The following is a 16475-nucleotide window of genomic DNA, read 5'->3' as shown; positions in this document are numbered from 1 at the left end:
AAAACAGCTTTTCATAGTGCTACTTAAAATTCTAATTCAATAATTGAGAAGTGTAACATGCACATACAATAATCCAGAACGTGCTGATTTTTTAAAATCCATGACTGAAATACAGTAGTACATCCACTTGATATTTCTGTATTTCAAATTGCTGTAATTTATATCATTAGGAAATACAAGCAAAACTATTAGTAAGATTATATAGATGGTATGCAATACTGAATTAAGACTCTAAGTAGAAATATAAATGTAAAAAATTTCAAATTCTCCACTTTCTTTTTCTAGTAGAATAATACCACAAGGCAAATTTCAGAAATAAATATAATTTGATGGTTAAAGATTACTGAAGCACAACAGACTCTGATTATTAAAGTACTCACTACATACACGTTACAACAAATACCAACTAGGCAAATACACTTGCAGATGAGGAGGTTACATGATATGTATTAATGATATGTTTCCTACTTATGCAGAAAAGAGAGCTCCAATACATTTTAAAGAACAAATGTTTATGAAACTTCATGAAGGATGAACTCTCTTCAAAATAAACCTTCTTGATCGATGGCAATCATATCTGGCACTGGGGTTGTTTATAGTCAGTACCTCCTTAAAAGATGGATTTTCACAAAGTAAAAACAAGAAGTGAAAATAAACAGAAATTGTCTTTCAGTCTAACAAAACACTAAAGTTCATTTATAATTCCCAGCTGAACATTCCTAAACCTTGCCCCACTCCACTACAAGAAAAACTACTGCCCTAATGTTCAGCATAAGCAATATTCTTAAAGTGAAAGACTCAAGTTAATCATTTCCTCACTGAAAGGAAGATCAAGGATACAATACTGATTTATAGGTAAAATAGGCAACTAGTATCAGGAGATAAAAAAATAATGCAAAGGGTATTTTTCTATATTATTTCTTATTTAGGCCGATATGTCAATGTCAATTTATGCTTTCTTTACTTTTTATTTCTACATAGTTCTGACAATAAAAAAGGAAGTTAACTTCTATAATACCTAAAATAATGGCAGAATTTCTAAACTATACACTATTTCACAAAGATACCGAACATAATTTCTCAAAAGATGTACTTTTTAAAATACAGTTACTTTGGAAATAGCTATAGTCTTCTTTTTTTAGTTTTTTACTTTTTGAGACAGAGTCTAGCTCTGTCACCCAGGCTGGAGTTCAGTGGCATAATCTCAGCTCACTGCAACCTCTGCCTTCCAGGTTCAAGCGATTCTCATGACTCAGCCTCCTGTGACTCAGTCTCCCAAGTAGCTGGGACTACAGGCATGCACTACCACAGCTGGCTAATTTTTTGTATTTTTAGTAGAGACAGGGCTTTGCCATGTTGCCCAGGCTGGTCTCGAACTCCTGAGCTCAGGCAATCTGCCCGCCTCAGCCTCCCAAAGTGCTAGGATTACAGGCACGAGTCCCCACACCTGACCATAGCTACAGTCTTTTAATATTACTTCTGAACCACACGAATATGTTTTTCAAGAATTAAAAAAAATCCAATTTAAACAAACCAGCTCCAGCCCAGACCACAAGAGACCCTGTCTCTATAAATATATATACATAAAAAAAAAAAAAAAAGAGCCTGGCACAGTGGTGCATACCTGTAGTTCCAGCCACTAAGAAAGCTGTGATGGCAGGATCCCTCGAGCCCAAACATTCACCTGGGCAATTCTTTCTTTACTCTCCTTACCTTTTACCATTGAGATCTAAGGAAATAAAACTAACCAATTTTAAACTCTGTTTCAACTCTATTTAATGATGGCTGTTAATTCAGGTCCAAAAACCCTATTGGAAATCAAGAATTTTTCCACTACTAGAAAGCAAACACAGTGCTTATGTATATTACCTAACACCCCTAGCAGAATCTAGGCAGCACCCTTAATCAAACACATTAATATCTCTATAGCAAAATATATGAATATTCAAACTTCTACCCTTCTGTCCAGAAATTTACCAATGCAAGAAAAAGAATAGTTTTCCAAGCTCTTGGGATTTTAGAATTGCAAGACTATACTATCTTTATCATTGAATCTTTGCAATTAGTATCTCTGGAATGTACACAACTAGAAACCATTACATTAGATTTTGTTTTGTTTTGGAGTATAGTGGTCTGATCACAGTTGACTGCAGCCTCAACCTCCTGAGCTCAAGTGATCTTCTCACCTCAGTCTCCAGAGTAGCTGGGACTACAGGTGTGCACCATCATGCCCAGCTAATCTTTAAATTTTTTGGTAGAGGTGGTGTCTCCCTATGTTGCCCAGGCTAGTCTCAAACTCCTGGGTTCAAGCAATCCTCTCATCTCGGCCTCCCAAATTTCTGGGAGCCACCACACCTGACCTATATTAGATTTTTAACAAATTCAGAAACATTAGTCTCAAAGAGCTTAGCCAGAAAACCCCTTATTCTGGCTCTGATTTTCTATTAACTCAGATACAAGTCAGCACATATTGCTAATTGATTTCCTACCAGTCATATTTAAGTTTACCCAGAAACACACCCTGTGTATAAGTTTAGAAACATACAAACAAAAAACCAAAACAATATTGCCAGAGCCTATGCAACAACGGCTGCTGACTACACTGTTATTTCTACACAAGATAAAAATACACATTTTCTGTGAGACAAAATGATATACATATGCAAAAATGAATGATACACTCACAAGTTTCAAATGCCCTCATATTTTTAGTTCTACAACAGACTAATATGCTTTAGCAGTGTTTTCTAACGCCCAATTCAGATTCAAATACAATCAATCCATATGACAAAGCACAGGCAGAAGGCAACAAAGTAAGCCTCTCTCCTCAAAAATGCCCACCTTGCACAATAGGAAAAATATGGAATCAACCTAAGTGTCCATAAGAAGATGACTGCATAAAGAAGATGTGGTATATATACACAATGGAATACTATTCAACCATAAAAAAATGAAGTCATGTCTTTTGCAGCAACGTAGATGGAACTGGAAGCCATTATCTTATGTGAAACAACTCAGAAAGACAAATACCACATGTTCTCACTTACTAATGAGATTTAAATAATGTATACACATGGAGGTAGAGTGTGGAATGTCAGAAAACAAAGACTCACAAGGGAGTAGGGGGATGATGAGAAATTACTTAATGGGTACAATATACATTTTTCAGGTGATGGACACATTGAAAACCCTCACTTCACCACTACAGCAATATATCCATTGAACAAAATTACACTTGTCCCCCACAAATTTATACAATTTTTAAATTGCCCACCTTGAAGAAGTATCAGTAACAAAAACAAGTTGAAGTTAACAATTCCAGTTGGGTCCTACATCTGAACCACTCAAATGGCCTTGATAATAACCAAAATAAAACATGCTGATTCACCAAATTTCTCTGGACACAGATGTGGATAATAATAGGTGAGCTACATACATTTGGCAGACTTTCAAAAGCTATACTTTAAAGAATAACTGAATGCTACTCGCATATGATGAAAATCAAAGTTTGCTGGAAGTTATACTACTGGCTGAAAGTTTTTATAGGTGTAACTATAAGATTTACAAAAATGTTAAGGCCTTGTCATTGACCTGAAATGCTAGAGCATTGTTAATATGTAATTTCAAAAAGTGAATGTAACTTTAATGTGCTAAAAGTTTCAGTGATGGAACTTACGTTAAAAAATAATCATGATTAATCTTGAACATGCATGGTGGTTATGGCTGCACGATGTGAATTTACTTAATGCCACAGAACTGTACACTGAAAAATGATTAAAATGGTAAATATTGTGTTATGTATATTTTACCACAATAAAAAACAAACTTTTAAAATAAATAGATAAAAGAACCATGACTATGGAATAGGCAGAGGAGATTCTTCTAAGTTTGGCTTTACTATTCTGTACAAATAGTGTGCAGATTCTATCAAGGATACACGATCTTTCCAATTTTGTATTTCCTTTCTGGAGTAAAAGAAGTGAGACTCTTTTCATCGAAAAAGGTGCTGTGTGCTAAGATGATGCAGCTAACGATCAGACTTGTACGCAATGCAACCACTTTCAGTATGTATCCCTAGGAAAAAGGACAAGCAGTCATCCACATCATCCTCAACTTCACATATCCTCTATCTCAGTATCCCAAACCGTGGTTCTCAATTCAGATAGGAAGAAAGGAATAACTCATGAATTTGAGGTATTGCTATATGTTACCTCAGGTAAAATAAAATGGCTGTTTTTTATGATATGCAACTGAAGTTTTTAACTTTGAAAAACCAAAAGGAAGGGGGCATTAGATACACATCCAAACCTTAAAATTAACACTTGAAAACCAAGATAGTGTGGTGCTGGCAAAAGGACATACAAAGAAATCAATGAACAGAATGTAAAACCCTTAAGAAGGCCCACACAAATGTGGTGAATCGATTTTTCACAAAGGTGCAAAGGCAATTAAGTAGAGAAATAGTCTTTTCAACAAATGGTGCTGGAACAACTGAAAAACCATATGCAAAACAATGATGCTCTACCAATACCGCACCCTTTGTACAAAAATTAATTCAAAATGTGCGCATCTAGTGTAAAACATAAAACTATGAATCTTTTAGAAGAAACAGTAAGAGGAAACAACTGTTATTTTGGATTAGGCCAAGAGTTCCTAGATAATACATCAAAAGCATGATCTATTATTTTAAAAAAAATTGATAGGACCAGGCACAATGGCTCATGCCTGTAATCCAAGCACTTTGGGAGGACGAGGTGGGAGGATCACTTGAGTCCAGGAATTTGAGACCAGCTTGGGCAACATAGCAAGCAAAGCCTTGTCTCTACAAAATATTTTTTATTTATTTTAATTTTGGAGGGGGGGTTATTTTGGTGGGGGAGGAGCGGAGTCTCGCTCTGTCGCCCAGGCTGGAGTGCAATGACTGGATCTCGGTTCACTCCAAGTTCCGCCTCCCGGGTTTACGCCATTCTCCTGCCTCAGCCTCCAGAGTAGCTGGGACTACAGGCGCCTGCCACCTCACCCGGCTAGTTTTTTTTGTATTTTTTTAGTAGAGACGGGGTTTCACCGTGTTAAGCCAGGATGGTCTCGATCTCCTGACCTCGTGATACACCCATCTCGGCCTCCCAAAGTGCTGGGATTACAGGCTTGAGCCACCGCGCCCGGCCTCAAAATATTTTTTAAAAAGAAGAAAATTGATACACTGAACATCATCAAAAGTAAAAACATTTCCACTGTGAAAGACATTGTTATAAGAACAAAGAGACAAGATATAGACTGTGGTAAATACTTGTAAAACTTACATAAATAAGATAAAGGATTTGTATCTAGAACACATGAAGAAACTAGGCTGGGCACAGTGGCTCATGCTGGTAATCCCAACACTTTGGGAAGCTGTGGTGGGTGAATTGCTTGAATCCAGGAGTTCAGGACTAGCCTGGGCAAGATGGCAAAACCGCATCTCTACTAAAATCACAAAAAACTAGGCAGGCATGTCGGAGCCTGTAATCCCTACAATTTGGGAAGTTGAGGTGGGAGAATCACCTGACCCCAGGAGGTGGAGATTGCAGTGAGCCGGGATAGAGCCACTGTACTCCAGCCTGGGCAACCAGAGTGAGGCACTGTCTCCAAAAAAAAAAAAAAGTAAGAAAGAAGAAAGAAACTAAACACTCAATAACAAGACAACAACCAACCTAATATTTTTCAAATGGGCAAAAGTTTGCTGTGGTTGCTGTTTTGAGAGACAGGGTCTTGCTCTGTCGCCCCACGCTGGAGTGCAGTTGCAGGATCATGGCTCACTATAGCCTTGATCTCCCAGGCTTAAGCAATCCTCCCAGCTCAACCTGTAACTGGTATGTGCCACCATGCCTAGCTAATTTTTTCATTTTTTTGTAAAGATGAAGTCTCGCTATGTTGCCCAAGCTGGTCCCAAACTCCTGAATTCAAGCAATGCTCCTGACCTTAGCCTTCCAAAGTGCTGGGATTATAGGCATGGCCCACCGTGCCTGGCCTCAAATGGGGAAAAATCTTAAATGAATGACACCTAATCAAAGAAAATATACACATCGCAAATAAAGACACAAAAGGATCTTTATTTCCTTAATGAAACATCATTAAGTGCTGACAAGGATGAGGAGCAATTTGGAAATCTCACATATTGTTGGTAGAGTGCAAAATGGTATAGTCACTTTGGAAAGCAGTTTGGCAGTTTCTTGTAAAAGTTAAACATACACTAACCATATGACTCAGCAATCCCACCTGTAGGTATTTACCCAAGATAAATGACAACTTAAATTCAAACAAAACCCTGAACACAAATGCTTGTAGTAGTTTCATTCGTAATGCCCAAAAAACTGGAAATTAGTCAAATATCTTCAACTGACCAATATACAAACTATGGCACATCCATATAATTGATTACTAGTAGGCATTTAAAAGGAATTAACTATTAATAGACACAAAGACATGAATGAATCTCAAATGCTAATTATTTTAAGTAAAAGGAGCTAGACTCACTGCACTCCTGCCTGGGCAACAGACTGAGATCCTGTCCCTGAGGGAGTGCAAGTGGCAGAGAAGCTAGACTCCAAAAGACTGTAAGTCCTTTTTTTTTTTTTTGTGAGACGGAGTCTCGCTCTGTTGCCCAGGCTGGAGTGCAGTGGCCGGATCTCAGCTCACTGCAAGCTCCGCCTCCAGGGTTTACGCCATTCTCCTGCCTCAGCCTCCAGAGTAGCTGGGACTACAGGCGCCCGCCACCTCGCCCGCCTAGTTTTTTTGTATTTTTTTTAGTAGAGACGGGGTTTCACCGTGTTAGCCAGGATGGTCTCGATCTCCTGACCTCGTGATCCGCCCGTCTCGGCCTCCCAAAGTGCTGGGATTACAAGCTTGAGCCACCACGCCCGGCCTGTAAGTCCATTTATATAATATTCTACTTAACACAAAACTGTAGAAATGGAAAACAGATCAGTGCTTGCCAGGGGCTAGAGGTTGGGGGCAGAGTTTATCCACAAAGGGACATTGTCAAAGGCATATAACAGGGTAAATGGAAGTTTCCTGTGTCTTCTAAGTAGTAGGTTACAAAAACCATTCATTTTTCAGAACTTATAAACTATGTATCTAAAATAAATGGTCAGTTCCTCAAAAGGTTAAGCAATAGAGTCACTATAGGGTTCAGTAATTTCACTCCTAGGCACGTATTCAACAGAAAAATAAAAAGCATGTGCATGTAAAACTTGTACATGAATGTTCACATCAGCATTATATATAATAGCAAAAAAGTGGAGATAAATGTCCATCAACTGTTAAATGGACAAATTGTGGCATATCAATACAATGGGATTTTATCTGGCAATAAAAAGAAAGTGCTGATACATGTACATTACAGATAAACCTTGAAAACATATGGTAAGTGAAAAGAGCCAATCACCAAAGACTGTATATCGTGGGATTCTGCTTCTATGAAATGTCCAGAAAAGGTAAATCCATAGAGACAGAAAGTAGGTTAGTGGTTGCCTAAGCTAAAGGGAGAGGTGGGAGGAAGGAGGGTGACTGCTAAAGGATCCTGGGTTTCCTTTTGAGACAAACAACATTCTCAAACTGTGGTGATGGATGCACAACTCTGGATATTAAGTATAATTTAATACAGTTAACTGTACATTTGTACATTTTAATTGGGTGAATTTTATGGTGTGTGAATTATATCTCAATAATGCTGTTACCAAAAAAAGTAAATATTATTGCATGTAATTTACAAATATTAGAACTCCATGGTGAGACAAGCATCTTATCTGTTCTACCACTCTCACCCCAGAATCCAGAATATTGCAGAAAGAAGTCATAAACTCAAAATGTTTCATCTTCATGATCTGGTTCAACAGACTTTAAAAAAACACAGCTTGCTAAGCACAGTTTCACATGCCTATAGTCCCAACTACTCAGGAGTCTGAGGCAGAAGGATTCCTTGAGTCCATGAAGTTCAAGGCTGAAATGCGCTATGATTATCCCAAGCTGCTCTCCAGGGAGATCCCATCTCTTACAAATTTAAAAAAAAAAAAAAAAAGTAGTATGGCTCATCCTGCAAACCTACACAAACAAAGAGAATTGTTATGCAACAGGAATAGTTAAACAGGCACCACACAGGAAAACAGCTGGGCTTGTGCGACAAACTACAAACTACGTCCTTTCTCAAGGACAGGAAAAAAGCAATATAGTATCATCCACACTCCTGAAATGTTGCTTAATGACCTCACAAGATGGAAACCTGCCCAACCTGCTTTTTGACACTACTCCTAACAAACTTCTCTCTTCACTAATATCAAGAAAAGATCCTTCTCCACAGCCAATAAACCCAAGACAAAGCACACTTGTACTAAATCAGTGGATGAAGACTGTCAATATACCTAAAGAGAGATTTAGTTACGGTGCCTAGAAATAAGTCAACGTTATTTTCAGATAAAAGAGATCAAAGTTTAATGGTAAAAATAACTTCATGAAGTGAAAAATCATGGTTAATTATCAAAGAAACACATCCTCCCAAAGTGCTGGGATTACAGGCATGAGCCACCGTGCCTGGTCAAGAATTTCATCTTAATTTAAATCACTGCAGGATAAAATATGCAATAGGGCCGGGCACGGTGGCTCACATCAGTAAACAGCACTTTGGGAGGCTGAGGCGGGTGGATCACTTGAGGTCAGGAGTTCGAGACCAGCCTGGCCAACATGGCAAAACTCTGTCTGCCAAAAAATACAAAAGTTAGCCAGGCGTGGTGGCGGACACTAGTAATTCCAAGCTACTCAGGAGGCGGAGGTGGTAGAATCGCTCGAACCCGGGAGGTGGAGGTTGCTGTGAGCCAAGATCACACCACTACACTCTAGCCCGGGCAACAGGGTCTCAAAAACAAAACAGAGCAAGGAAGGAAGAAACGGAGGGAGGGAGGCAAGGAGGGACTCATTCCAACAGACATTGCTCCAACTTTAAATCAATGTAATCAATACCACTGTGAGTGAAACTGATGAAACAGCTACAAATTTCACCTTTATGTTATTATTGTATTTATTAAATCATTATATTGTCCAAGAACGTATCATAATACTTTCTTGAATCAAATAACTTGTATTCTGCACACACAGGCTACAATAAAGTACAACCAGACCTTCAGAGTATAACCGGTGACAAAAAAAAAAAAACTTTTTTTTCATCACACTTGAGAGACTGGCCATCTGCTAAAGTTATAAGTTATATACAAAAAACTTATAAATGAAATCATAAATTACAAATTAAAAATGGAATAAGCTTGAGAAGATTTATGAAATATGCGCCAAAACCCAATTAAGATGCTGTGAATTCTCAGGCCTAGAATGCAACTAAAGAATGTTGCTAGTTGTATATGGTAAGCTATCTGAGGAACAAAGATAAACACCAAAAAGGAAATAGTTTTAAAAATGGAGGTATTTCTGACTGGGCATGGTGGCTCATGCTTGTAATCCCACCATTTTGGGAGGCCAAGGCAGGTTGATCACCTGAGATTAGGAGTTTGAGACCAGTGTGGCCATCATGGTGAAACCCCGTCTCCACTAAAAATACAAAAATTATTTATAAAAACAGGTAGCCAGCCAGTGGGCCACAGATTGCAAACCCTGATTTTTACCTAATAAAACAGTTCAGATTATAAATACTATGGTTATATAATACATTTGACAACAAAAACTGTAAGTTACCAAACATTAATTAAATTAATCCATGATATACTTATAGTGCTATGTTAATAAATGGACAATGCTAAAGAGACATTCTTAAAATCATCATTAATAAAAATTTGATGGTATTATTTGAAACAGAGTATACATGACTTAAACTCAGGACTAGGTTCTTAATAATTAGAGCAATTTCTTTTATTATTTGACACCCTCCAACCGTCTTGACTCTTGGCATCTCTTCCACCCCATCCTCCTAATTTTCCTCCTCTCCAGATATTCTTCATAGTCATCAATAATTAAAGCAATTTCTGATATGCCAATAGTCCACTGAAATGTTAATTCAGTAATAATGGCAGTAAATTCTTAAGTAATTTTATTCTATAACCTCAAGTAATGACTTAAAAATTAAAACAATAAATGTCAAGAGAAAAAAAATGATGTATCCATCCATAGTAAAAGGAAAAGGATCACAAATACATTCCATTTCAATTCTCTTTCCTATTCAACCACCTTCACTAGTACTAAAAATTTATATTGAAACCAACTATATTATGCTTTAATTCTGACAAAGTTACTATAATAAGGGGGAAATATTTGGATGTATTTTTTTAATTGATAATATTTGTAAAAACACATGGATCTCCTCGTAGCACAATGTTTCACTAAAGCTCCTTAATGCTTTTAAGATAGGCATTGGTGTGACTTGTTTGATTTAATGTACTATAATAACAGACTGAAAATTGCAGTCCAGTAACCCAGTTCATATGGTCAGCTAAACTCTACTCCTATATTGCTTTCTATTCACTTTCCCTGTCCCTCTTCCATACTCTTGACTATTACCATCTACCCAGTCCCCTACACCAAAAGTTCACTATTTACACAGCAAGGAGGCAACCAAAAAGGAATGCTAAATCCTCCCTACTCCATATCACTTAATTTTTATAAATCCTGTTTTAAGAGAACTGTAAAAAATATATATATATTAAAATTATAAATAATGCCCTAGAGAATATCGAGTGTGATTCATTTTATCTGGAGATGAATGGGTAAATGGTGACTATGAGGACAAACTTACAGCAGTGGAAGAATGAAAGAGGAAAAATGAATGAAGAAACAAGATCCAGGCCAGGCACACTGCCTCATGCCTGTAATCTCAGAACTTCGGGAGGCCAAGGTGAGTGGATCATTTGAGGTCAGGAGTTCGAGACCAGTCTGGCTAACATGGTGAAACCTCATCTCTACAAAAAATTAAAAAATCAGCCGGGTGTGGTGATGTGCGTCTGTAGTCCCAGCTACTTGGGAGGCTGAGGCACGAGAATTGCTTGAACCCGGGAGGCAGCGATTGCAGTGAGCCAAAATCACGCCACTGCACTCCAACCTGGGTGACACAGCGAGACTCTGTCTCAGAAAAAAAAAAAAGATCCACCTCTCCTTTTTCAAGTGATCAAAATTTTGTGTTCGTATAGCACTTTGTCCACAGAATTCCTTACCATTTCATGCTGCAGGTGTCTTGGAGTCAAGACAATCTTGGGTTCCATTTCTAACTTTATCCCTTAGTAAACTGTGCAATCATAGTTAACCTCGAAGCATTAGCTCCTCAATTATAAAATGGTGATAGTAAAAAGAGCCATAAATTGCTCTGAATATTAACTAAATCACTACATGAAATACTCTGCACTATGCCTGGTACATGACATTCAATCTGTTAATTCCCCTTTCTGGCCCTCAAACTAGAAGTAATATGACATGATCATGACCAGGAAAGTGGTACTAGAAAGACAAATGCTTAAGCCTTCTTGGTGGCTCACGTCCGTAATCCCAGCACTATTGGGAGGCCAAGGCGGGCGGATCATGAGGTTAGGAGATCAAGACCATCCTGGTTAGCACAGTGAAACTCCGTCTCTACTAAAAAAAAAAAAACAATACAAAGCATGAGCCGGGCGTGGTGGCAGGCACCTGTAGTCCCAGCTACTCAGAGGTTGAGGCAGGAGAATGGCGTGAACCCAGGAGGCAGAGCTTGCAGTAAGCCGAGATCGCGCCACTGCACTCCAGCCTGGGCAACAGAGCGAGACTGTCTCAACAACAACAACAACAAAAAAAAGTCTTCTTGAAAGCACTAGTAACATCCTTCTTCATTCAACCATCCCCAACAAATATTTTATTAGTCGCTACAAAGTAGTAAACCAAACAACTTGTGGCACTTACATTCTATTAGGAGCAAACAGACCATAAGTCAGTAAAAAAAGAGACAATTAAAATAGTAAAAAGTATAAAGTGGGCAAAGAACATGAACACTTTTCTAAAGAAGACATATACATAGCCAACAAGCATATGAAAAAATGTTCCACGTAACTATCATTAGAGAAATGCTAATCAAAACCCCAATGAGATACTACCTTACACCAGTCACAATGGCCATTACTAAAAAGTCAAAAACTAACAGAGGCTGACTAGGTTGCGGAGCAAAGGGAATACTTACATACTGCTAGTGTGGACATGTAAATTACTTCAGTCATTGTGGAAAGCAGTTTAGCAATTTCTCAAAGAACTTAAACCATTTGACCCAGCAATCCCATTACTGGGTATTTACCCAAAGGAATATAAATCGTTCTACTATAAAGACACATGCACAGGTATGTTTGTCATAGCACTACTCACAACAGCAAAGACATACAACCAACCTAAATGACCTTCAATGGTAGACTAAAGAAAATGTGGTATATATACACCATGAAATACTATATGCCCATAAAAGAGATCATGTCCCTTGCAGGAACATGGATGGAGCTGGAAGTCATCCTAAGACAACTAATGAAGGAACAGAAAACCAAATACTGCATGTTCTCACAAGTGGGAGCTAAAAATTGAGTACACATTAACACAAAGAAGGGAACAACAGACACCAGGGCCTACCTGAGGGTGAAGTGTGAATGGAGAGTGAGGATCGAAAAACTACCTATCCAAGTACTATGCTTATTACCTGGGTGATAAAATAATGTGTACAGGCCAGGCGTGTTGGCTCACACCTATAATCCCAGCACTTTGGGAGGCCAAGGCAGGTAGATCATCTGAGGTCAGGAGTTCGAGACCAGCCTGGCTGACATGGCGAAACCCCATCCCTACTAAAAAAAAAAAAAAAATACAAAAATTAGCCAAAGGTGGTGGCACAAGCCTGTCATCCCAGTTACTCAGGAGGCTGAGGCAGGAGAATCACTTGAACCCAGGAGGCGGAGGTTGCAGTGAGCGGAGATTACACCATTGCACTCCAGCCTGGGCAATGGGAGAAACTCTGTCTTTAAAAAAAAAAAAAAAATCTGTACACCAAACCCCCACCACGACATGCAATTTACCTATATAAACAAACCTGCATATATATCCCTGAACCTAAAATATGTTTTATAAGATTAAATAAAATACATAAAAAATAAAATAGTGAAAATGGTATGAAGAAAATTTTGTTAAATGACATGAGAGGAAGGCAATAGTATTCTAGATAAAGTAGAAGTAATTTCTGAATTGAAATCTGAATAATACAAATAAGCCCATCCTATGAAGAGAAAGGGAAAGAGCATTCCAGGAAGGTAGGCATCTGGGGTACAGATTTTAGGTGAGAAAGGGCTGTGATCAAGGATAAGACTGGTCGGGCACAGAGACTCACTCCTATAATCCCAGCACTTTGGAAGGTCATGGTAGGAGGATCAGTTGAAGCCAGGAGTTCGAGGCCAGCCTGGGCAACTTGGCAAGAACTCATCTCTACAAAAATACAAATAAAAAATTACGTGGGCATGGCGGCATATGCCTGTAGTCCTAGCTACTCAGGAAGCTGAGGCAGGAGGGTCGCTTGAGCCAAGGAGTTCAAGGTTACAGTGAGCTATGAATGTGCCACTGCACTCCAGCCTGAGTGACAGAGCAAGACCCTGTCTCTCTCTCTCTTTTTTTTTTTGTTAAGGATCAAGGGAGCTATGCAGAGAGTAGCAATTAGAGCTTGGAAATTTAAGCCGGAGCTACATCACTGAGAGGCTTGTAGGGCCTGGTAAGCAGTATGAATTCTTTTAAGATTAACAGTTGACAGTGGGAGAATTTAAACAGAGGAGATCCATAATAGTACTGTTAAAAGACCATTCATTGTTTATTAAAAAAAATAATAATAAACCGGAGAAGGGTAGGAGAGGAAAGAAAAGAAGCTGGGAGATTATAGCAGTTGTCCAAATAAAAGGTAGTGGCCTAGAAGACAGTAGGAAAACAGAAATGAATGAGGAGAAAAGGACTAGTTTAAATAGTAAAACCAAGGGGATTAGCTATTGCATAAGAGGCGTGAAGGAAAGGAATAATCAAGAATCGTTTACAGATAGTTTACCTTGAGTAGTTAAGCAGACAGCACTACTAGTTGCCAAAACTGGAAAGGAACAGGTTGAAATAGAAGTATAAAGGAAATCAAAAGTTCTATTTTGAGCATATAAATTCTGAAATGCCTATGAAAAATCCAAGAGGAGATATAAATACATAAAGTGAATATATGAATATGCAATTCAGGCTAAAACTCTGATCCAAAGATACAAATTTGAAAGTAATGAACATAAAAATAGCATTTAATGCCAAAATAGAAAATGAAAAAAAAAAAAAAAGAAGAAGTAAAGGACCTGACAATAAGACAAAGGAGGAATTAGTAAAGCAACTTGCAGAGAAGTGGCAACTGAGGTTGGAGGAAAACAAACAGATGTTACGACATCACCATTCACAGAAGGAACTATTGTATTCAAAATACTCTTCACACTTTACACTCTATTGTTGACACATCAGGACAAAGGCAACTTATCTACCAGCCCTACAGGAAACCAGAGAATCAAGTTTCACACCACATGGGCTACTGTACTCTATACAATATATTGCTAAAATTTCTTTCAGCATTCAAAACAAAAAAAAGTATGGGAAAATGCAAACTCTCTCCTGGAACTGAAATAATACATTCAGAGTATCTAACAGTGTCTGGCAGATAGGAAAGTTCGATAAATGTTACTATCATGGTGGTTATTTAGAAAACTATCCAATCTTTTATTTTATTATTTACTTATTGAGATGGAGTCTTACTCTGTTGCCCAGACTGGAATGCAATGGCACCATCTTGGCTCGCTGCAACCTCTGCCTCTTAATTCAAGCAATTCTCCTGCCTCAGCCTCGGCTAATTTTTTTGTATTTTTAGTACAGACTGGACATGTTGGCCAGGCTGGTCTCAAACTCCTGACCTCGAGTGATCTGCCTGCCTCAGATTCCCAAAGTGCTGGGATTACAGGAATGAGCCACCGCGCCCGACCTGAAAACTATCCAGTTTTTAAAAATGGCTTAGCATTTACAGTCACAAGTTTTACTGGCTAACAGATGAGTTATGAGGTTCCAGAGCAGAGGTCTCCACAAGATAGCTACAATCTTAATAGGTTTGTCAAATGTATAAAGTTTTATTAATGAAACAAGTGATACTATTAGTGTGAGCATTACAGCTATTCATACAAGTTATTTGGTTTCTGTTTTTCTTCTTGTTTGAAACAGGATCTCATGCTGTCACCCAGGCTGGAGTGAAGTGGTACAATCATGGCTCACTGCAGCCTCAACTGCCCCGACTCAAGCAATTCTCCTGCTTCAGCCTCCTGAGTAGCTGGGACTACAGACACGCGCCACCATGCCCAGGTCACACAAGTTACAACAATTCTTTTTTGGCCAGATTGGCTCATGCCTGCAATCCCAGAACTTTGGGAGGCCAAGGCAGGAGGACTGCTTGAGCCCAGGAATTTAAGGCCAGCCTGGGCAACACAAGGAGAATCCATCTCTACAAATAATAAAAAAATTAGCCAGGCACAGTGGCACACTCCTGTAGTCCCAGCTACTCGGAAGATTGAAGTGGGAGGATCACTTAAGACTGGGAGGCAGAGGACGCAGTGTTGAGATCACACCACTGCACTCCAGCCTGGGCACTCCAACCACACTGCACATAGCAAGGCCCTGTCTCAAACAAAGAAAAAATACAATCTTTGAAAGAATAAACAAAGAAAATCTGACCACTTGCTAAGAAACCATCTCTTAAGTAATATCCATGAGGAAGGTCTAAAATAAGCTAGGTATATAAAACAGATGTACAATCAACCCTATTATTCAGAAATCAATTCCCTATGTTACATATAAACTATTGTACATGTTTATATGTAATACATATAAATATGTATAACTACTTCTACTATTGTCTTTTCACTCATCATTAGATTATTAGGCAATGGAGAAAGGAGGGGAATGTTGACAAAACAGGTTGTCAATTTTACTGTATTACATCCTTCCAGTGTAGGACACTATTAAGTTTAGTAAGGTATTTCATTTCATTATTAATTTCTGAATATGAAGGCTTAAATATAAAAGTACTAATATAAATGCAAAAAGATGTTAAAGAAATAAATGTTTTATCTTTTAAAACTACAAGGGGCCTGGTGTGGTGGCTGACGCCTGTAATCCCAGCACTTTGGGAGGCCAAGGCGAGCAGATTACCTGAGGTCAGGTGTTCGAGACCAGCCTGGCCAACATGGCAAAACCCCGTCTCTACTAAAATACAAAAATTAGCTGAGTGTGGTGGCACACGCCTGTAATCCCAGCTACTCGTGAGGCTGAGACAGGAGAATTGCTTCAACCCAGGAGATGGAGGTCGCAGTGAGCTGAGATCGCACCAGTACACTCCAGACTGGGCTACAGAGTAAGACTTCGTCTCAAAAAAAGAAAAGAAAAGAAAAGAAAAAATCTACAAG

General features: G+C 38.6%; 1 protein-coding gene across 16 annotated transcripts in view; it reads right to left on the bottom strand.

Annotated features, from left to right (window-relative positions):
- EIF4G3 (eukaryotic translation initiation factor 4 gamma 3) overlaps window positions 1-16475 on the bottom strand; it is a 371961-nt gene that overhangs the window by 281769 nt on the left and 73717 nt on the right. The gene's annotated exons all lie outside the window — the stretch shown is intronic.

Source organism: Piliocolobus tephrosceles, chromosome 1 (assembly GCF_002776525.5).
Source record: "Piliocolobus tephrosceles isolate RC106 chromosome 1, ASM277652v3, whole genome shotgun sequence".
NCBI classification, from domain to species: domain Eukaryota; kingdom Metazoa; phylum Chordata; class Mammalia; order Primates; family Cercopithecidae; genus Piliocolobus; species Piliocolobus tephrosceles.
The sequence above is the reverse complement of the archived record's forward strand: the minus strand, read 5'-3'. Positions and strand labels throughout refer to the sequence as shown.